At 45.6% G+C, this 13,259-nt stretch overlaps 1 protein-coding gene across 1 annotated transcript in view; it reads right to left on the minus strand.

Moving 5' to 3' along the window:
- Positions 1-13,259, minus strand: part of LOC122809067 (ER membrane protein complex subunit 3-like) — a 614,861-nt gene that overhangs the window by 526,849 nt on the left and 74,753 nt on the right. The gene's annotated exons all lie outside the window — the stretch shown is intronic.

Genomic DNA, 13,259 nt, shown 5'->3' on the forward strand with positions numbered 1-13,259 from the left:
TACAGGTTTAACAGAACTAAAAAAATAAGAAATTACCTTGTCAAAGTAATGTTATTCTACATAAACTGTAGCAAAAGGATTTTACTAAACTAACAGTATCCAATTCAGCTTGTCACTTCTGTCACAACCACTGCAGTCCCACAGTAAAAGTTCATGAGTTCACTTGGAGGTCCCCTTTGAACATTTCATTTTACAAAACTACATGGCAAGAGACTTGCCTACTTTGCTGAACAATAGGTTCATAGATTAGTACTAGGGTAATTGCCCTTGTGGGTCATTTTAAGCCTAACCAGTTACTCTATGTAAGAATCAAACCCTGCACCTTATGTCTGCAAGGTAAACACCTTAAACATTATACCAACCGCAATTTATTTATGGATGCTAATATTTCTCTAGGTGCTTTCCATAATGACTCGTACTTTTTGTACTCATCACTTGTGCATTCATTACACCATCAATGAGCTAATTAAAAACTTTTAATTTATTTTGCAGAAAAGCCTGCAACTTAAATCTGATAGTATTTATTCAAACCCAACATAACAGACACCAGTGCAACCCTACTTAATGTTATAAAACAGATGTTTTCTCCCAATAATTTACTAGCACGTCTCACACCAGCAAAAAATTCCTTGTCTAATAAGCACTGCGAGAAGAACATTCTTCACTGCACCTGTCTCCCTTACTTAAGTGACTGTGGTCTGAACAAAAACTGCTATGGATGGCTATCTACCAGATTCCTAGATGAGCAAAGAAATCTACTTGTGAAGACAGTTTTGAAAAGTAAAACAGAACAGTATTTTGTTACAAAGGACCATGTGAATGCCAGGCATCTAACAGATGTCTAATCACCCGGTGCCTAAGCAGCACACTCTGTCTAACTTGGTAGGATGCATTTTTTGGTATTCAACAGTATTCCCATTAGCTGCAAGCAAGTAAAACAGAAGGGTTTTCCAATTCTTGTTAAATCAGCTTCTATAGCTTCAAGAAAAAGCTGGTAATCATTAAAAGTTGCATATCATGAGCTCACAGTAACTCCAGTGCAGAAAATATCCAAAGTAAGTAACTGAACATCAACATACTGTTTAAAAAATTTAAGATTTGTTTTTATTCCATACATAAAAAAAAATCTCCAGCCTCCATTTGAGACATATTAATAAACACATATTTTATCTAAAGAAAAAGTGATGAATGGGACTTGACAGAATGATTTGATGTTATGTCAACAAAGCTCTGATCCAGCAGGGAGCACAAAAGCACAATTGAATGTTCCACAGATTTGGGATTGTAGATCTATTTTTAAGCAAACTCACTGAATGTGAGGAATTCACTGCAGAAACAAGGTTGGTGTTCCCCTGACTAGATATGACAAGATGGCAGACAAAAGTTTCAGGGCTCAAATAACTTGGTTACGCATTTACAGGATATTAAGATCTCCAGTAAAATCTGTTCAGATAAGTTACCTATAAGCAATACATTTCAAAGCAGACAAAGGAGTCAGTTTACTGCCAATGATATTTCGAAGATGAAATTCTTCCAAATCTCCACTTTATACAGCAAATTGTGGCAGACGTATTGGATTACTGGAAAAATTAATCAAGAATAAAAACCTCATACTGGATAAAAATAGGCTGCTTTTTACAGCTATTAACTGCACAGATGAGCAGGTTTATTGCTCTAGTCATAGCATGCACACAGGAGACTTGAATCTTAGCATGCGTAGAAATTCTTTTGGAAGTCACTGGTTTCCAAAGTATCAACAATAATGGTTAATGACTAAGAAACAACTTTTTAAGCTCATCAAGCAGCACTGTTATTTTACAGCAGATACGGCTAATCAATTACTGATGGAAAATATTAAAATAAAGCATCAAAAATAAGGGTACAAAATTAATTTGCAATAACTCTGCCTTAATTACTACTACTGTTAATGTTGTGACTGAACACTTCAGGGGTTTATAAAGTAAAAATAGATAAACAAGACTACTTAGCAGAATATTACTGTTTCTTTGTGGTTTACTAACTTTGAGGCACAAAATATTAAATAATCAATAACCTTAAAATGAAGAAAGTAGACCATCTTGAAATGAAGGAGCACTCAGACCTGAATATTTACTGCCTACATTCAAAGCATTCACTTTATCTATTACATTTGTTGGTACACTATTCCACATTGGGCCCAGGTACCATATTGAAAAGTTATGTACCTACCATAACGTTCCAGGTTAGTTGCCTTCTCTCGCCTTCTTTCGTGCTGGATGGGTTCGGAGCCGAACCTCGGCTCCGACTCGGCCTATACTAAAGCTCGAACGTACTGGCTCGAGGCAACCCTATATCCCATGATGCTAGGCGGTAACTACCCAGATCTCGTTTGGTAGCTGAGAAACAATAGCCTATTCAGTCTCCCCACTGAGGTGGAGGAGGAGAAAGGAGAACTCCCCAAAAATCACTATCTGAAGCTGTAGCTACCCCAGGACCAACTGTTTGGGCTTGGAATAGTGCAAGATAAGGTTCCTTAGAAGAAGGGGAAAACCTCTCGGTTTGTCCAGGCTAGGGGGATGGTGGGCGGGACGCAAGAAAGAAGGCGAGAGAAGACAACTAACATGGAACGTTATGGTAGGTACATAACTTCTCAATGTTAAGTTGTCAATCTCGCCTTCATTCCTGCTGGATGGGACCGCGTCCCTAGCACCTTCATCCTGGGTGGCTCACTGGAACAGATTCTTGAGAATGGTGGAACCAAAATTTGCCCCGTTTCTGGAGGCCATGTCCAATTTGTAATGTGTAACAAAGGTATGAGGAGAGGCCCATGTGGCTGCCGCACAGATAGTGTCTATTGGCAATCTAGCTTGAAAGGCTGCTGATGTAGCCAACGCTCTGGTTGAATGGGCTCTTGGCCTAGAAGGCAATTCTTTACCTCTGAGTTGATAAATACAGGTAATCACAGAAGACAGCCACCTAGACAGGGTTACTTTGGATACCGGAAGGCCCTTTCTACTTTCTGCATAAGATGAGAAGAGTTGATCAGATTTCCTGATTTGTTTAGTTCTGTCCAGATAGTAGCGGAGCTGACGATGAACGTCCAGGAAATGCAGTTTTTGCTCCGCCCTGTTTGAATGATTAGGGAAGAAAACTGGAAGATCAACTGATTTAAATTTGCCTGAGAAGCCACCTTGGGTAAAAAAGATGGGTTAGTTCTTAGAGAATCTCTGTCTTTGTGGAAAACTAAATAAGGAGGACGAATGCAAAGGGTATGAAGTTCAGATACTCTCCTAGCAGATGTAATGGCGACTAGGAAGAGAGTTTCTTCCAGGAAAGTAACTTCAATGAATAGGAAGCCGCAGGTTCAAAGGGAGGGAGAATCAAGGATGCTAAAACTAAGTTTAAACCCCACTGTGGTGGGGGGGGGGGTCTTTGATCGGAGGCTTGAGTAAAAAGATACCTCTGAGGAATGCCTTGCAAAGCTTATGGGACAGGATACTGGAGTCCGACAGGCCTATGTGAAAATTTGAAATGGCTGCTAACTGAACTTTTACTGTGGAGAAAGAAGATCCTGAATGAAAAATTTCAGCTAGGAAATCCAAGACTGAGTGTATTGGAGCAGTGAAGGGATCTATATTCCTAGCCTTTGCCCAGAAGGAAAAACGTTGCCACTTACTAGCATAGATCCTTCTGGTGGAAGACCAAAGGGAAGCTACGATAATATCCCGGACAGAATTTGAAATCATTGGAAGCCTGGCTAGGGACGGAAGTGGAGCAACCAAGCTGTGAGGTTGAGGGATTGGTGCAGCTGCCCTGACCGATGGGCCAAAAGATCTGGCACTGGATCCAGATGCCAAGGCTGCTCCAAAAGATAATGATGCAGGAAAGGGAACCACATCTGTCGAGGCCAATAAGGGGCAATGAGAATCATTTTGGCTCTCAAGGCGGTAGCTTTCTGAATTATCTGTGTGATTAATGGAAAGGGGGGAAAAGCATATAGAAGTCCCCAAGGCCAATCGTGGACTACATCGTCTCTGGGGGGATGGCCTGGAAGGGGGAAGAGAGTGAAGAAGTCGAGGCACTTGCTGTTTTGTGGTGTTGCAAAAAGATCGCAACAAGGAAACCCCCACTTCCGAAAAATTTCCTCCATCACCGATTGCTTGAGAGACCACTCGTGGGGCATGAGAATAGGTCTGCTCAGCCTGTCCGCTATGACGTTGGACTTCCCGGGGATATGCGTTGCTATCAGAAACCGCTGAGAAGAGATCGCCCATTGCCATGCTTCTCGACACAGGGGATAGGACTTGGTTCCGCCCTGCTTGTTGATATACCATACTACGGACATATTGTCCGTTTGAATTGCAATAGTCCCCAGGGGAAGAGAGTCTTGGAGGGCTTGCAACGTCAAAAGCACTGCTCTCATCTCCAGGACGTTTATGTGCAAGTGGCATTCGAAAGGTTGCCATGGACTGCCCTGCCCTGAAAATGCCCCCCACCCAATCAGGGAGGCGTCCGATGTGACTGTGGCGACTGGGGGGGGGGGTAAATGGTCTGCCTTGATGGACTTGAGGGGAGACCATCCACCAAGATGGATGTTTTTTGCAAGATAGAGTTAAGATCTTGTGTTTCATAGGGAGCTGCTGGAAGGACCACTGGGAGAAAAGCATCCACTGAAGAAGCCGCATGTAAAAGCGGGCAAGGGGAAGAAGCGTGATGGCTGCCGCCATGAGACCTAATACTTTCAAAGCATTCCTGGCCTGAATTTTGTTGCTCTGAAAGAGGACGTGAACATGATTTTGAATATCTAAGACCCTCTGCTCTGTTAACTTTGCTGAGAGCTGAACGGTGTCCAAGGTGGCGCCTATGAAGTAATAGACTGACAAGGCGACAAGGCAGACTTTTCGAAATTTAGAGAGATACCTAGCTCTTTGCAAATGTGAATGGTGTAATCTCTGGCTAGAAGAAGTTGACACCTGGTGGTGGCAGTGAGGAGCCAGTCGTCTAGGTATGGAAACACCTGGAATCCTTGACGTCTCAGTTGAGCCGTAACCGCTGCCATACATTTGGTGAACACTCGGAGAGCTGTAGCGAGACCAAAGGGCAGGGCTCTGAACTGGTAGTGACTGGCCCCCAGCCGGAAGCGGAGAAACCTTCTGGAGCGCCTGTGTATTTTGATGTGATAGTACACATCCTGAAGGTCCACTGAGCACATCCAATTGTCCTTGCCCAGAAGGGGTAGAATGGACTGTAGCGTGACCATCTGGAACCTCGTTCTTTTTACAAACTTGTTTAGTTTGCTGAGATCCAATATAGGCCTCCAGTCCCCTGTTTTTTTTGGTACCAAAAAGAACTTTGAGTAGACTCCGGATCCTAGTTGGTCTGCTGGGACTGGCTGGATGGCTCTCTTTTTTAGCAGCTTTGATATTTCTAGTGCTGCTTGTTCCCTTAGACTGGGTGGAACGTCTGGAAGATACCCCATTTGAATAGTTGGGGTTTGGATAAAGGGGATTTTGTAACCCTCGGATGTAATCGACTGCACCCATTTGTCTTGAGTGATGGAGAGCCAGGTAGTACCAATGGGTACAGCGATAATCTTCCCCCGACTGCTTCCGAAGGTGGACAGTCGGGCAGCACCTCAGGGATGCTGGAAGGGTTTTGTCAGAGAGGGTTTCTCTGCTACCCTGATTCTGCGGACCCCCTCTGCCTCTTGGACGGCGTCTGTTGTTGTTCCCCCCTCTGCCTCTAGGGGGGAACTGTCCTCTTGCATCAGGCGTGACTCCTTGTGATTTGTGGAACCACATTTTTCCACCCTTTTGACCCTTAGGATATGGTCTAGATGGGGTTGAAAAACGGACTCCTACGGCAGAAAGAGTCTTGCCATCTTGTTTGCATCTGGTCAAAGCTCAAATTCTGAACATTTGAAATTCCTTGTTTGATGTATATTGTTAGTTTTATTCACGTATCTTTTTATATTTTTTGTGTCTTTTGTATGCTTACTTTTTATATTTGTGACATATTGGATAAGCATCATTGAGCTAAATGAAAATGGTTTTACATTTGTATATTTGTTGTTATTACCTTTCTATGGTGATTTTATATAAGTGTTTTGGCCGTATTTTTAGCCTTTTATGGGCAACACTTCCTGATATATGACTTCTTGAGTCATTGGCCTTCAGACCTTAATTGTTTGATTACGCTTATTAGAGAATTTAGTTTCAGCATTAGATTTTCTGAATATGGGCATAGTTTCCTGTAAGCGCATACTGAAAGTTTCACCAAATATTTAGATGATTACGGCATTGAATATCTTTATCTTTATGCCTTTTTGGTTTATGCCAAGATACTTATCTAATGATTATTAACATCATTTGCATCTACAATTTTGTATTTGATGTGTTTTTGAATAATGATAAGGTTGTTAATGTTTAAATGTGCTAGCTTGTTTGTGATGTCAACTGTGAATTTTTACTTCATACCAACAAGCATTTTGATTGCTTAATTAATGACTGTTTTAATGATTTAATTGAAAGGTAATGCATTTTGTATAAAGATGCTCATTTGGCTTTGTAGTTTGTAACCTGAGGAAGCGCAATTTATATTGCGTGAAAGCGCTTGTTCTTTTTGATCAACAATAAATTCCTTTTAAATTTTTCATCTTCGTGGTGGTTTCTACATTTCTTCAGTTTTTATCTGGTCAAAGTATCTTTCACTTGAGGTCCAAACAACGCTGAACCATCAAAGGGGGAGTTAGTGAAGGACACCCTGAAGGGGTCTGCGAAGTTGCAAAGCCGCATCCAGGTGTGATTCCTTAAAGCCACACCTGTGCCTGCGGCCCTACTCGCTCCCATCAGCTGCACAGGAAATAACCGCATGGAGGAGTTAACAATGGAATTCAGGGTTCCTAGCTGTGAGTTAATTTTGTCCCGAGACCCCGCAGCTGATGGATACTGTAGAACCTCACCCAGTTCTTTGAGAATGTCTCTTTGAAGACGGGTGAAGTGGCATAAGTAATTCAGCGACCGCATGGCAAAGGTCGCTGACGAGAACATCCGCTTGCCGTACCTATCCATTGTCCTAGATTCCTTGTTAGGCGGATGGATAGGCACTGAAGGATCAGCCAGTTCCTTCTTGGTGGCTGCCGCCACCACCATGGCATCAACTGGGACACCTTTAGATAAAAATTGCTTATCCGAAGGGGCTGTTATAAATTTGGAAGGCCTCCGTGGGGTGGGTTCCATCAAATCAAGGGCCATCCACGCCTTCCGTGCCACCACTTCCATAAGGGGGTCGAAGGGTGGAGACACCCAGGAGGTGGAGGGTCGAGAACCAAAAGCCTCCAGGTAAACCGACTCGTCCTCGGAAGGATTAAGGGAAGACCAGTTCCCCCTCTGTTTAAGGATTTCAAGGATGTCCGAGAAGGAGACATCCTCAGAGGGGGAACTTGGGGATCCTTCCGACTCATACAAGTTGGTATCAGATGTGACGGACTCAGGGGAGTCCACATGCTTCCTCTTACATGTCCTCTTACACAGGGGTTCACCTGACGGATCAGGAGAAACCTCGGAAGAGGAGGATATTCACAATGGGGAAACCTGAGGCGTTGGATCTCTACGGCCGGGGGCGAGAGAGTGGGAAGAGACCTCAGCAGGCACTACAGTGGGAGGAGCTGATGGAGCTGACCGTAGAGCAGGCACTGGGGCCAGTACGCTCATGACCTCGAAGGCGCCCCCATCAGGCAGGCCAGAGGGCTCACGCTCCGAAGAACTAGGAACCCCAGCCGGCACTGACAGGGATGGCTCCGAAGCCGATGTCTGGGCTGAACTCACCAGCGCCGACGCTCCGAGAGGGAGAACGGGGTCAGACAAGGGTCCAAGCGCCCGGATCCCTCCAAGGAAGGCACCATGGACGAGATCGGAGTAGACGACTGAGCCGAAGGGGGAGGTATCGGCTCCGACGTCACAACAGTCACAGCTCCGAGGAGCTCCGGCTCAGAACACTGGGGCAGAGTCGAAGGAGGAATAGTAGGTTGTATGGACGTAGCCACTGTCTGAAGAGATGGGCTGTGAAGCATTTGGGCCAGTGCCTGAGACTTTAACAGTCTGCTAACCACCCTCTCAAGGTCATGGTCGGAAAGCCTGGAAGACCGAGAGGAATGGCTCCGCTCCGAGAGTAAAGGTGACCTCGGAGCCGAATGGATAGATTCCAGAGATGGAGATCTGGACCTCTTGCGTGTGGAGGGCATCGAGATTGGTGGAGCCGATGGAGCCGTAGACACGTCGGCTCCAGCAGAAGCAGACTGTGAAGATTGAGTCTTAGAGGCATCGGCTCCGGCCGGAGCAGATGCAGGAAGCTGCGATACAGAGGTATCAGCTCCAGCCGGAGCCGATCGTGTCGCAGAAGGTGAGCCACCATCCGAAGGCTTAGAGCACGGAGCCGACGGTTTGGGTGGCTTTGAAGGCTTCCCCGGCACGGACTTAGCCGGGGAACCTTCGGGCTTTAATAAGTCCCTCAGAATCAACTTATTCCTGCGCTCCTGCAGGATTCTTGGGCTGAATGCATGGCACACAGAGCAAGAGTCCTGCAGGTGCAGGGGTCCCAGGCAATAAACACAAGAAGTGTGACCGTCCGTCAGCGACATCTTCTGACAGCACGAGTCACACCTCTTGAAGCCCGAGACCTTTGTCTCTTTCAACATATTGCTGTCGAAAAGAAAAAACAAAATTCTAAAGTTAGAAACACACACACACACACACACACACACACACACACACACACACACACACACACACACACACACACACACACACACACACACTCAAACAGACAGGGATACTAAAGGCACACACACATAGCTAAGAATCCCTGTGAGGGAACTTAAGAAAAAACGGAAGGGCCTAAGGCCTAACCTAGGGTGGGGAGTATAATTGGGTAAGGGATAAAAATAGGAACTAAAAATTTGAAATAACAGAAAAACTAGCCTATTTAGAAAATATAATGGGAAAACTAAGTAGAAAAACTAGAATTTTTCTTAAATTTAGTCACTAACCTGTGAGCCGGTAAAAAGAGCACCTCGCCAGCGAAAGCGGCAAATGAGATCTGGGTAGTTACCGCCTAGCATCATGGAATACAGGGTTGCCTCCAGCCAGTAAAATTAGCTCTCGAGCTTTAGTATAGGCCGAGTCGGAGCCGAGGTTCGGCTCCGAACCCATCCAGCAAGAATGAAGGCGAGATTGACAACTTAACATCAGAATTTAGCAAAAGTCAGACTTACTCCAACCAAGCCTCCAGTTTTTTCAATCAATTTTTGAATTATAGTATTATTCAACATAAAGTATAAATATTTGCTACTGTAGTTAATATCGGTTTATTAAGGGTTGTGCTATTTTTGTTTTCTATACACCAATATGTGTTTTTCCTAGATTTCATATTAGCCAAGAGAAACAGAACTATGAAACAGCAGATAGCCCCCAACTCTAAGCAACAAGCCTCAGGTGGATATCAGTGAATAAAGTTTGGGTGAACTACAAGGAAACTTTATTTAGCTACTAAAGTGAAAGATAAGCAATTCTGTCTGCTAAACTATTTTCATAAGCTTACACTTCTTTGGATCAATGTTAATGCCAAAGTAACCCACCCATAGTGGCCAGATACAGTTTCCTATTAGTTCATTTTTCATTGATATTAAATAACAATTACCAGTCAATGATTCAGGTTCTCAAAAAACTGTTTGATGCCCAAACGAGTAGTAGTCACACCATAAGCTTCACTCATAAACCAAGAAACAAGTGTGTAATTCCACAAATTTATTAATAAATTTGTGGAATTACACACTTGCTTCTTGGTTTATGAGTGAAGCTTATGGTGTGACTACTACTCGTTTGGGCATCAAACGATTTTTTGAGTTTTTAGTATTTGGATGTCCTTCAAATGGCTACTTTTAGACTAATGATTCAGGCTCTATCAGGACAGATGAAAGCTGCAGATCCACTCTCTCTCATTAGCTGCACATAAGGATCTGATCTTCGCTGCGTTTGAGAAAATTTTTGAACCAATACAGTTGATAACTGTAATTAGAAGTTATGCACTCACCATAACGTTCCATCTGAGTAGGTGGATTCATTTGTCTGCAACCTGTGGGTTATGGATCCGATATCGGATCTGAACCGGCATGGTTTTACCAGCTATGGATCCGAGCTCCTAGCTCCTCCCCTCACCCATAATGCCCTGCTCTCCCTACATGACCTCAGATCAAGTTTGCCCTGAATCAAAATACCCTGAAAGGGGTAACATATAATATGCAGGAAACTGACAAGGCCAGGGGGATAGGAGGGCGGGATGGTTGCAGACAAATGAATCCACCTACTCAGATGGAACGTTATGGTGAGTACATAACTTCTAAATCTGAAGTAGGAGATTCATTTGTCTGCAACCTGTGGGACAGAGTCCCCAGCTACCTGAATCTTGGGCGGCAGTCATGCAAGGATATTCCGGAGCACCGCGGAGCCAAAGGATGCTCTACCTCTAGATGTGATATCCAGCTTGTAATGAGAAATAAAGGTATGGGATGAAGCCCAAGTGGCTGCTGAACAAATGTCATCCAGAGGAATCCTAGCCTTAAAGGCCGCTGAGGTAGAAACTGACAGAGTTGAATGGGCATGGACTTCCTCCGGTGCGGGCCTCCCAGAGGCTTGATAAGCTAGAAGAATACACTGTGAAATCCAGCGAGACAAGGATACTTTGGAAATTGGCTTACCCAGACTGAATTTGGCAAAGGAAATGAATAACTGGTCGGATTGCCTATGACCAGCTGTCCTGTTAAGATAAAAACGAAGCAGCCTGTGAACATCCAAGGAATGCAGCTTGTATTCACCCTTGTTTTGATATTTAGGAAAGAAAACAGGGAGGTTAATGGACTGATTAATATTTGTTTCTGAGGCCACCTTAGGAAGAAAGGAGGGATTGGTCCTGAGGTATACGCGGTCCGGATGGAAAATCAAGTAAGGAGGCTTTGAAGATAAGGCTTGAAGTTCCGAAACTCTTTTGGCCGAAGTAATGGCCACTAAGAAAGCAGTCTTAAGGGATAAAAATTTAAGATCTACTGTGGCCGCAGGTTCGAATGGGGGAGCGGTCAAGGCCTGAAGAACCAAGGACAGATCCCAAGGAGGAACCGCTTGCTTGACAGGGGGCCTAAGGAGAAAGGTGCCTTTGAGGAAGACTTTACACAATTTGGCAGACATAAGTGGTCCAGAGTCATGACCAACATGATGGTGAGAAATGGCCGCAAGCTGCACTTTGACCGTGGAACTACTGGCACCATCATTAAAAAGAGTGGTGAGGAAGTCTAGCACCAGAGGAAGGGGAACAGTGAAGGGATCAAGACCTTGCCGCTCCGCCCAAATGGAGAACCGTTTCCATTTACTGCGGTAAACTTTCCTGGTAGATGGCTTATGAGCCGCTACCAAGATGGCCTTAACGGGAGATGAGATACCGGGAGTCGTAATTAGGAGTGGAACTGGAGCAGCCAAGCCGTTAGCTTCAGGTTGTCCAGATTCGGAGTTGGTAGGTTCGATGGATGCGAAATCAGATCCGGAATGGGATCTAGAATCCAAGGTGGATTCACCGAGTGAGACCTTAGGAAAGGGAACCAGATCTGTCGAGGCCAGAATGGGGCAATGAGGATCATTCTGCACCCCAACCGAGAGGCTTTCTGAAGAACTTGGAGCATCAGAGGCAAAGGGGGGTAAGCATAAAGAAGACCGGGAGGCCAAGCATGCGCCAGAGTGTCTCTCGGGGAATCCCCTGGAGGAGAGATTAGAGCAAAAAAACTGTCGCACTTGGTGTTTAAGGGAGACGCAAAAAGATCGCAACAAGGAGTTCCCCACCGTGCGAAGATACGTTTCGCTACTTGAGCATTGAGAGACCACTCGTACGGAGAGAGAATGGTGCGACTGAGTTTGTCCGCCAGGATGTTGGACCGACCCGGAATATGCATTGCGATGAGAAAGCGGTTGGTGGAGATCGCCCATTCCCACACTCTCATGGCTTCTCGACATAAGGGATAAGACCTGGTTCCCCATTGTTTGTCGATGTACCAGACCACTGACATGTTGTCTGACTGAATCGCAATTGTTCCCAGGGGAAGAAAGGCCTGAAGTGCTCGCAACGCCAAGAGCACTGCTCTCATCTCTAGAACATTGATACGCAGGGAGGTCTCTGAGTCGTTCCACGTGCCTTGGACTGTCCTGCCTGCAATATGCCCCCCCCCACCCGAGGCGGGAGGCGTCCGTGGTCACCGTGGCGAGAGGGGGAGAAGCACAAAAGGGGCGGCCTCCGTGGAGATCCTGTGAGTGGAGCCACCACAAGAGGGACCGCTTGCAAGCCTTGCTGATCGCAATGGGATGATGCAGAGGTAGGGCAAGGTAAGACCACTGAACTTGAAGTGTCCACTGAATGTTGAATCTGGCGAGAGGAAGAAGAGATACTGCTGCTGCCATGGACCCTAGAGCCCTCAGGACCAATTCCGCCGGAACAGAGTTGGAGTGGAGGATGGCCAGCACCTGGAGTCGCAAACTCTGAACTTTGTCGGCTGTGAGGAAGGCTCTTAACTCCCTCGTGTTTAACCTGGCACCTATAAAATCTATCAACTGAGTAGGGGCCAGGTTGGATTTTGCTACATTTATCGTGATGCCCAAGCGGGGAGCTAGATGAAGAAAGGAGTCTCGCGCCAATGATAGTAGATGCTTTGTTTGGGCGGTAAGGAGCCAGTCGTCCAGGTAAGGGAAGACCTGCACCCCCTGAAGCCTCAGGTGGGCCGCAACCACTGCTAATACTTTGGTGAACACCCTGGGGGCTGTGGTGAGACCAAAGGGAAGGACCCTGAACTGGTAGTGACTGGCTCCCAACCGGAAGTGAAGAAACCTCCTGGAACGTCTGTCCATTAGTATGTGGTAGTATGCATCCTTGAGGTCTATAGAGCACATCCAGTGGTTCTTTCCCAGAAGGGGAAGGATAGATTGTAGGGTGACCATCCGGAACTTCTCTTTGGGAACTGCCAGGTTTAACAGGGACAGGTCTAAAATTGGTCTTAGGTCCCCCATCTTCTTTGGCACTAAAAAGAACCTGGAGTAGAACCCTGATCCGATCTGGTCTGGGGGGGGGACGGGCTGGATGGCTCTTTTCCCCAGCAGATGGCCAATTTCTGCCGAAGCGGCCTCCCGCTGACCGGGTGGAACGTCGGGGAGGGATTTTAATTTTGGAAGGTGATGAAAAGGAATCTTGTA

The sequence above is a fragment of the Protopterus annectens genome, chromosome 8.part0, assembly GCF_019279795.1.
Source record: "Protopterus annectens isolate FY-2018-M chromosome 8.part0, PAN1.0, whole genome shotgun sequence".
Lineage (NCBI taxonomy): Eukaryota > Metazoa > Chordata > Ceratodontiformes > Protopteridae > Protopterus > Protopterus annectens.